Source organism: Marmota marmota, unplaced genomic scaffold (genome assembly GCF_001458135.2).
Source record: "Marmota marmota marmota unplaced genomic scaffold, marMar, whole genome shotgun sequence".
Classification (NCBI taxonomy): domain Eukaryota; kingdom Metazoa; phylum Chordata; class Mammalia; order Rodentia; family Sciuridae; genus Marmota; species Marmota marmota.
The window spans coordinates 34,284,978-34,295,711 of NW_026000005.1; positions in this window are offsets into that span (position 1 = coordinate 34,284,978).

Here is a 10,734-nt window from a genome sequence, read left to right on the forward strand (position 1 = left end):
AGGAAGAAGAAGAAGAGAGAGGAGAGAGAGGGAGGGAGGGGATGGATGAGGGGGGAGATGCAAAGAGACAAGCCCAACTAGAAATGTCTTGCATGACTTTCTAATTGCTTTGTTGACAGTGTCTTCTTTTCAGTGAGTTACGCTGTTTTTGAGGAAAGGGACAGAGTTGTAGCAGCCAGGATTGTTCTAGTTACAAATAGCAGAATTTCCATAATCAGCCCAGGCTAGAAGGGATTTGTTGGTCTAACAGACAGCTGGGGACAGGGAAGAGACAAAGGGCTAGGACTCACTGCCCCATCACATAGATTCCTGCCCATGTGCCCTTCTTGTGCACCCAGCCTGACTTTCTTTTTAAGTTGGATCTAAGGGTTCCAGCAACCACAGAGTTCCACATCTGCCATCTTTACCCCAAAGAAGCAGCACCTTTTCTCGAAGTTTGATGGAGGAAGAGTTAGGTCAGCGTGGGCCTACCTTGACTCATGTGCCCAACCTGTGGTGACAGAAGCAGGCTTCATGGCTGGGGATCTCTAGTAGAATATGAGTGGTATGGGATGGGCTGAAGGAGGACATCCCCAAAATAGAAGTCGGTAGGAGGTGTGCTAGGGAGACAGAGTAAGAGGCGCCTATCTCAGTGACTTCCCTTTCTTGAATAGCCTTCCTCAGCACTTGGCCCTGAGCTGGACAGAAACGCTGAGAGCCATTTTCCTTCCAAGGTGCTGTCTCTCATCCCTTGTTTAAAATTTATCTCTAGGCTGGGACTGCCAAACCCCTTTCCAGAGTAAATACGTCCCCTCACCCTGATGGATTGAGAATCTGCTTTTTCACAGACTTCATAAGCTACAAAGGTCATTGGCAATTTGGCTCTTCCTTTCCAGAGAGCTGCAAGCAAGCATTGAATAAATGAGGCCCAACCATTGAGCACTGTGCTAGTCAGCCTTCCGTCACTGTGATAGAATACCTGGGATAATCAACTGAAAAGGAGGAAAGATTTACTTTGGCTCATGGTTGGAGAAGCCTCAGTCCAGGGGTTGCTTGGCTCTGTTGCTTTTTGGCCTGTGTGGAGGCAGCACATCATGGCAGAGGGCAAAAGGTGGAGTGAAGCAGCTCACCTTATTAGGCCAGGAAGCAGGGAGAGTGGAAGGAGCCAGGGTTCCCATATCTCCTTCTAAGGCACACGCCCATGACCTAACTTCCTTCTGCTAGGTCCCACCACCTCCCAACATCACCCCAGACTGGTGACCAAGCCTTTAGCATAGGGTCCTTTGAAAAACATCCAAGCCATAACCAGCATCCCTTCAACTTATATTTGTTCAGCACCTTTTTAAAAAATAAATTTTATTTTTTAGAGTACTTCTAGGTTCATAACAAAACAGAGCAAAAAATATAGAGAATTCCCGTTCAACCCTTATTTTTCACAAGCTATCATGTGACAGCTTTTATTGACATGATCTTATTCTACTTCACAGGGCTGGAAGGTAGGGGTACATTTTTCATCTCTACCTGAAGGTAAGGAAACTGAGGCCTAGGAAGGTGAAAGGTTTGCCCAAGGTCTTGTTGCTTTGAGGGGTCAGCCTGGGGTATGACTTCCCTCCAAAGTTCCCAAGGCAGGAAGGCTGACTCTAATGGTGGAATTCTTTTATATCTCTATTCATTGGTGGGAGAAATATTCCAGGTGTTGAAAGGTTCTGAAAACCCTGAACTGGGCAAACGGGCGAGGTTCTCTCTGCCCATATTTGTTCAGGTCATCGTTTTTGAGTCTCTACCAGGTCCTAGTAAGGGAATTCTGGCAACTTCAGATAAGTGATAGGGATCTTCTGTGTGGTCCCCTCCACAGCAATGATGCTGACCCCTCTTTGCCATTTCATCTGTATCAAGTGGCCAAGGCCCTGGAGCAGAGGGTACCAGGGATGGGCTGGCAAGGCTCTCTGGATGCCTCCAGTTTCTCTCCCATGACCCATTCTCATGCCTGAAGAAGTCTCGTAGCTCAGCCCATGAGGCCTGTGGAGCTGCAATTCTATTTTATTCTTTTTTTTGGCCTTAGTATTTCCCAGCTCTGGACTCATAGGTGAGGGTATATGTGGCCAGGGAGTGTGGCCTAGGGGTGGGGGAGGGGGAGTTGAGTGGAGTGGGTGGCTGGTAATATTTTCCAGTTCTTTCTAAAGTGTCTGATTTCCTTAATGGACGCGGAAGTGAGCCAGCCGGCTGACTGTGCTGGCTGCAAGATTGGTTACCGCTTACATCATCTGGGCTACCAGACTGGGGATGGGGTGGCGGGAGGTGGGGGTTGAAACTGAGCAGGGACTAATCCAGCTCTGAGTGAACGGATAGACAAAGGCGATGGCGATCAGGTCACCTTTTTCCCAAGCACAAGCCTTGGAGGTGGAGAAGAGCCAGGTAGTGACATTAGTGCATGCATGGGGTGTTTTGCGGTAGCTCCGCCCTTTACCAATGACTGAAGAGTTCCATTCCACTCCACTGAATGCTGCCCTGTTCTGTGAGCCTTGAGTTGAGAATTTGAAATGTCTCAGGACTCTAAGTGGAAGAGGGATACAGAGAGACTTAAGATTATAACAGCCTTCTTGGCCCTGCTTCCCTAGTGGGGGACAAGAGATATTGCATAGGTTAGCTTTTGCTGGATGAAACACCCCCAAGGTCAATTTGCAATCTGTGACAACATTCCCTTAGTGCCTTGCGGGAGTCTGAATTGGACCAGGTATTGCTGACTCTAGCTTATGTACTTGTGGACTGGTGGTGGGTCAACTGCTGGCCAGTGATGGCCTGCCAGACTTCTTTCCTCCTGCAGGTGAACTGGAGCTTGTTTGGGTGTTAGTGGTGGAGGTCCAAGAAAGTGAGGGGGAGGGGCAGCATGCAAAGCCTCTTGAGCCCCAGGCTTGCCATTCATACGATGATACAGATGATGGTGCTACTTCTGGTAGCTCTATTGGTCAAAGCAAGTTATGAGGCCAGTCTGAACTTGAAGGATGGGGGAGAGGCTCCACCTATTTTTTTTAACTAATTATTTTTTTTTATTAGAGCATTATAGCTACACCTAGTATTTGAGTTCATTTTGACAAAATCATACATGGGTAGAATTTGACTTCAATCCCTGTCTCCCCACTTTCTCTCTCCTCTACCCTCCCCCCATTCTCTCTCCTCTACTGATCTTCCTTTCACTTATTTATTTATTTATTTATTTAATTTTGATAGGTACTTTCTACTTATACATAAAGGTAAAATTCCCCATGGTATATTTATATACGCATATAACATGATTTTATGAAATTCATTCCATATCGCCTCCCCTTTCTGTCTCCTCTTTCCCTCTCCCGATCTCCTTCTTTTACCCCACTGTTCTTCCCTATGTCTTTATGATATCTAATCCCCTCTCCCTCCAAACTACTGGCCTTCTTTCCCTTATTTTACTCTAACTTCCACATATAAGAAAAAAACATTTGACCCCTAATTTTCTGAGTCTGTTATTTTACTTAGCACGATGTTCTCCATTTCCGTCCATTTACTGAGACATGAGGCTCTACCTCTTGATGGTAAAGAATTGCTGACAGTTTTTGCACTCTACTTTAGACACATGTACCATGATACATAGAAGATGGATAATCCTCTATAATTGTTCTTACCACAAGCAGTTACAGCAAGTTTGAGGAAGAGTACAGTACTTTTCCCTTGTCCACTGTGGAAATGTATCAAGACTCCCAGGTGATGTCTGAAACTATAGACTATGGAAACCCACACATACTATGTTTCTTCCTATATACATATGTCTATGATAACGTTTAATGTGTTCCTTAGGCACAGTGAGTGATTAACAATAGCTAATAATAAAAAAGAACAATTATAAGAATATACTGTAATGCAAGTTATATAACATGGTCTTTCTCTTTTACAATATCTTATTGTACTACTAGACTGTCCCAGGAGAGATAACAGAAGCTACAGTAAGGGAGCTGATGGGGTGAGTCAGATGGGAGAAGTTTAGAGAACACTTCACAGAGAAGGGAGCCTGTTTTGTCAAACAGAACCACATGCCTATTTCTCTTTCTTTCTATTAGTTCCTCCTGTAAAATCCCATCTGGGTCCACTAGCTCCCACGTGGTCTGTTTGCTAGGTTCCTTCAGTGAACCTGAGGTTAGGATCTTTGCTCCCAGCACCAGGAGTCAAGGAAAGTGCAAGCTAGAGATTATGGCAGTTAGAAAAAGCGAGGTTCCCTGAACCCTCTTTTTACCAGATTGTAATATTTTCTCTCTTATTTCCCTTTTCCTCTCTCTCTCTCTCCCCACTTCTTCTACCCACTGTGATTTCTCATGATGATGGATCTATGGATGTCAGTAAGGAAAAAAATCTAAGTCAAATTTGCTTCCATTCCATTGCCAGGGGAAGAAAAAAAATCAATCCCTTTCTTTTATTTTGTGGTGGGTTTGCACCTTAGCCCGTGGGTCTAGTGTGAATCATTTAGTCCAGTGTTTGGGGGCAGGGTGGGTGGGTCCATAAACACGCTGGGCACTGAAGAAACAATAGCAGTTGTAATCCTTGTGCCTTTGAGTCCTTGGAGAGGGAAACATTTCAGCAGAACTCTACTGCTTTAGTAGAATTTGCTGGCATACTTTACCAGCAAGATCATTAAAAGATCATTAAAAACAAACACAGACTCAGAAGGAACTTTGGGCTTTGTCTGGGGTTGGTTCTCCTCCCCAAATATCTAAACGTTCTGTACTCTCCTTTTTTTTCTGGCGTGGATTTCTTTTTCCTTCTTCACAGTTTTACAGAGATTTGTTCTTACTGTAGATTTTTGCAAATTAAGCCAAGAACTTTCATCTTTCCAGTTAAACACTTTATGACTTCTCTTTGGCGTGTCTGAATTGCTGGCATCCCTTCTTGTGCTTTGGGGGATCTTATTAAGTAAAATAAGGCCAATGAATGCAAGCACCGTGATGCCACCACACTTGTTCTAGTAACCAAGATGGCTAAGTGGCCATGGTTGGGTAGCCCAGGCTGGACAAAGGTGGGACACAGTGGGATGGCTCAAGAATTTTATCAAGCTACTCTGAGTGGCCCACTATTTAAAATACATGAATTACTTCTGGAATTTTCCTTTTAATTCTTTTGGACCGAGGTTGACCATGGGTAACTAAAGTTGCAGGAAAATAAAACCTCTGAAAAGGGAGGACTGCTGAGTTTCTAGTCAGACTCTCATCACAGTGAGTATCGGGAAGGGACCTGGAATCCTTCTGGTTCTACTTCACTTCACACCTGTGACCAAGTTCAGGCAGGAACTGTATGTGAGGTGTGTGGCACATCTGCTACGTGCTACTCCTGGACTCTGGGCCCCGACTTCTCTTGCTTTGCTAAGGGGCTGCGTGGGGTGAGTCACACACTCTCTCCCTGATGCTTTATCTCGAGAGGCCTGTATCAGTCAGGGTCATGGCAGGAGACGGCCTTCACATCCAAGCTGGGAAGTTAGAATTTAGTAAACAGATTGCTTACAAAAACAGGGGCAGGTTAGAAGGTATCTGGGCCTGGGTTAGTAGCACATTACCACCTTGGACTGTAAAGCAAAGAGAGAACAATTACTGGAACCCAGAGAGGGCTGAATGGTTGTCCTCAAGCTATGTCCATCTCCAAATCTCGGGAACTGTGAATGTGACCTTATTTAGGAAGAAAAACGGGTTTTTATGGATCTAATTTAGTTAGGACTTTGATATAAGGAGGGTCTTGAATCTAATGACCAAAACAATGACGAAGCAGAGAGATAGCTGAGTCAGCTAAAAGAGGAGAGAGCAAAGTGACTGGCCACAGATGCAGAGACGGGAGTGATGAGGCCACAAGTCAAGGGACGCTGACAGCCACTGGAAGCTGGAGGAGGTAAAGAGCACATTCTCCTCCAGAACTTCCAGGCCTCTACTGACACCTTGATTCCAGGCTTCTGGTGACTTGGAACTGTGGGAATAAAACTTGGGGTTTTTAAGCCACCAAGTTTACCATTATTTGTTACAGTAATCTCAGGAAACCAATACAGTGGCCCTATGGAGAAGAGCAGGTACAGAGCTGCAACATTCTTTCTGTAGAGAGCCAGTCATCCTGGGGGATAGGGGAATCAATCCTTAGACTTGACTTTCTTCATTCTCTCTGACCTCCAGATGTTCGATTGGACAGATCCAAATGGATGACATTGCTCAAGGAATTCTCTTAAGGTGGTGTTGGCCTCCTGAGGCTCCGAGCAGGATGGAGAAGGTTGGAGAGAGAACCTGGTGCGTAAGCCACTGGCATGCACACCATTGCAGGAAGAGCACAACTAAGTTATAAACATTGAAAGGATGAGATAAGGATAAGATTTGTGGCAAGAGTTAGTGACTTGTAAAACTGATAGATAAAACAGTGTGTCTGGAAGCACTCATGGAAGAAGTGGAAATTCAAGGGGTATTTGAGTATTGGGGAAAAGATGGTTTGCTGATGTGGGATGAGGAAGTGATTCCTTGCATCTCTTTGTGCTTGGAGGAGAGCTAGGGATATTGGTGGAATAGGAGCGTGAGAGGTGTGTGCGTGTTTTGTTTATAAGGGAGAAGGAGGGACTGGGGACTGCTATGGAAACTGATGTAGGACTTTGACATTTTTGCACAATTTAGGGATTATGGTTTCATCAAAACCAGCATCACTATGGCCTCTTGTAGGTCCCTAACCATCCCTTCTACTGACAAGTGAAGACAATACAATAAGACCTAGCCTCAAAGCCTCATGGAATACCACTTCCCAGAAGGATGAGAGAACTGACCCAAATCTCACTCTGTGTCACCTGAGTAAGGAGACAGAGAGCTCAGGGTGTAGACACAGAGCTGCATGAATTTGAGGGACCACAGGAGTCCTGGGTTCAGTGTCTCAGAATTAAGCTGCTAGGCAGGGTCTAGGGTAGGGCTTGGCCTCAGATCCATTACCAGCCACAGCCCCCTGTGGTCCAGGCAATGGGTTGTTTCTCAGTCAAATGGGGAGAATGGGGCTCCCCTTTCTATTTCAGACAGTCTTTGAAAATAATAAATACTGCTAAATAAATCAAGAGAAGTGAATAATCACTAGTCTCTCAAACTATATAAAATTATCTAATTATAAAGCAGAGGAGAAAAAAGAAAAGGCTAAAGAAGTAAAAGATTCAGAAGCCGTGTTAGTGTGGGCTAAGGAGAGACAAAGGTACTGATATTCAGTAGCAGAAGAGAGCAGGTTACCCTGTATTTCACCTATACTCAACCATTTTTTTTTCTCTTTTCTGGATAATCCAAGGGGAAGAACCCTTGTCTATAAGGCTCTTTCATCTGACTTGTAAGGATTTGGCCAGAGAAATTCTCAGGACTATGAACTTCTTGGTAGCTTCTGTTCTCTGGTTCCTCTCTGTCCACCCTGTAAGGTACAAGTAAGAACACCACCCAAATTGCCAAAGTGCATAAAAATCCTGTTCAGTCACCTGCCAAAGGCTGTTGAGCCAGAGAGGTGGGCATCTGACTTCTGGAGGGGTCCTTTAGCCTGAGGGGTGACTCTCTGTTGTAATTCTTTAGTTTCATGGTGAGCAGAAATTGACTCTGAAATGTACGGAGCACCAGGGAGCTTGGAGTGCTTTGCATATGGTGGGAGTCTGTGTGATTATGGCTGATGCTTTCCGTGTGTCTACGTGCAATGCTGTGCCAACAAAGTTGGCTGTACTTCCATGCACGAGATGGGGTCTTGGCCTTGGCAGTGACGAGATGTACGTGTGGGTTGAGTCACAGCAGACTCATGGCCTTTAGGGGCTTGTCACCTGCAGGGCTCATTATAGAAGTGACCAGGTGCTTGGAGTATCCCCAAAGCAATACAGAGTGCACTGTCATGAGTTTGAAAAATATTCTTGTGAGAGTTATAAATAAAGACTCTAAGCCCCAAGCCAGGGTTTTAGAAAGCCATCCTTAAACACAGGATAATTTATAGCTGCTGCTGTCCCTTCCCATGGATGACTCAGCTCTCCTCACCCGAGAAGGCCCAGCCTGCTCCAGTAACCTTTGGGTTTGGCTGAAAGGGTAGAACTGAAGCCGGCCTCAGAGAACCCAGTTATCTAACCCCTCGGCTGCAGAACCAGCTCCTGCTGGGCTCTTCCTCCGTTCCCTTTGGGCAAACTAACCCTGGACTGGATGAGCAGAGCCTGAACCTGAGGAAATGGGGACGTGGTATTCCCAGGTAGAAGCCTAGTGAACGGGTTCCTGTGCACCTTTTGGATGATGGTGGGTTCTGCTGCCCACAGATTAGAGTCACTGATCCACGTTGGCTCAGACGACCTTTGTGCCATACCCCCGCCCATTCTCCAGCCATGGAACTCATCCTTTGGAGCAGCCATCTCAGGACAAAGACTTGCTTGAAGCTAGAGAAAATTTCCCAGAGACCTTTGAGCCCCATGGAAAGAATAGAAATGAAAGCACTTTCCCCTTTTTACGTAAGAGATCATTACCCAAGTCTAGTGGCCCCCAGATGTCTGCACAGAGGGTCAGACAGTGATATGCTTAGGTGCTGTGGTAAATTCACAGTGTGAGGAAGGAGCAGGGTAGATTTAAACTCTTTCTGCATGACCTCCCACGCCTGCCTTCTTTCATTGTATTTTTAGCAAACTGTTTGGCCAGCCATGTCTGAGGAGACAGACAAAGTACACAGGGATGCATATCAACGCATCCAAAGTTTCTTTTTTTCTTCTTCTTTTCTTAAAAACATTCCAGGAACGTGGAAAGGACTGGAAGTGCTTGAAGTCTTTTTAGCCACATGCCTCACCCCTACTTGGATCTTGGGACATTTTCATGCCAAGGCCCATGTGCCTGGTTGGCCCAGCAGAGAGAAAAAAAAAATCATCGTTCGGGACTATTTTAAAAATAGTTTAGCTTGTTGATTAAATGACTAAACAACCCTAAATCAAGTTTTCTCTGCTTTAGCAGATGAATTTGTGCATCTGGCCTAATTTTAGCACAGGGCCCAGTGTATAATAGGTATGCAATAATTGTTGAATAGATGAGCAATTCCTTAAATCGGGAAAGAAGTGCCCTCTTTCAACGTGCATTTATTAAGCCACCCTAGGTGTGTGTTTCTATGAGTGTGTGTCCTTAAATGCCTTCTCCTGCAAAACGTTCTATGATACTGTGACCTATATTCTGGGTACATGTTGTCAGACACTCATATGGCCATAACTCCCTGGGAAGTTTCCAAAGCACACACAACACACATACCACCCATAGAAAGTCCACACACCAAACCTACACAGACCAATTTCATAAATGATGGAAAGCAGAGTCTCTTGGATGATGCATAACTCAAACTGCAGCATGTGGGCCTGGCCTGGTTGGAAGTGCACAGCGTAGCACCTCTTCTAGATTCCCTGGCTCGGGCTTTGGCAGTTTGTCTTCTGTTCTCTGCCACCTCTTCTTTCTGATCTTTCCATTCGGGGATGGTCTTCTGCTTTAGTTTCTAAGGGCCCTCTGCTCTCCTAATTGCCCCTGTCTTTTCCCATTATCAGAATAAGAAAGGTTGGGATTCATTCACAAGCATGGCTAGATCTGCTCACATTGACTGATTAGGTTTGGAGACCCCTGTATTTTATAGGAAGGAGGCAGACCAGCAGAGGTGAAGAGATTTTCAGGATTGCATAGGTTTTAAATAGCAGCCATTTATTTCTTTAATCTGATCTGGAATTGATGTATCATAATTGTTAGGTAAGTGCTACAGATAGAATTCCACAGTCCTGCCAATTAGGAGCCTTGAAGTAGGGTGGAGGCTGGGAGAAGCCCACCTTTCTGCCCTTTTGATAGCGAATCACTGTGCTTGGGTCAATACTATTGGGTTCTTCTGCTCTGTTTGAAATCTACAAACTGTGCTAGGAATTCACAGAACCAGGTTCCCCAGGTGTCATCTGCTTTGGAAGGCTTGCAGGCACCCGAATTTCAGCCCTACCAGCTCCTCTCTTGGATTTGAAAGATGCAGGGAGGCCCTTTAATAAGAAGTCTAGCCCCAGATTTCAGGTTTCTCTTCTCAAGTGAGAGTTAACCTTGGAAATCTCCACTGTGCATGATCATCTGCAATCCTTGGCTGAATACTCCAAAGACACAGGATACTATTTAGGGTGCAACAGGGTCAGGTAGAGCCCAAAAGATACAAACCTTCAATGCCACTGGTTAGGGCTGGAAAGAAGACAAATACACATCATTCTGTTGCTCAAACCAAAAGGACTATGTATATGTACGTGGATGGTGGGGATGGATTTTGGCCCAAAGTGACACAATTCCAACCTGACTGACTTGTAAGATGGACTGCACACGTGTGTGGCAGCCCGGGTCACAGTCACAGGGACCCATACACATGATTAGTCTGGAAAAAGAAGGTCTGTGGTCTTTGGAGAAATTCAGACGAGTGGGGAAGGAGAGGAAGAGGGGAGAGAGAAAGGAGCACCCATCTTGCAAACCCCCTGCACTCCTCCCAACTTCCCAAAGCCAGAGGAGCACCAGGTCAGAGCCAGCTGACTCTGTGACCTGCTTGTGTCCTGGCACCAGAGCCTGGCCCTGCAGAGGCTCCCTGACAGCTGTGGAGACGAGTGGTTGGGCGGCTGTTTCCAGAGATCAGATGACATGTTCTGGCGCCCATCTTGGGGCCAGCTTATCCTGGTAATTTTCCCAGGCCAGTGGGTGGGAGTGGGAAGATGTGGGGCCAGCTACCAGCTACTGGTCATGG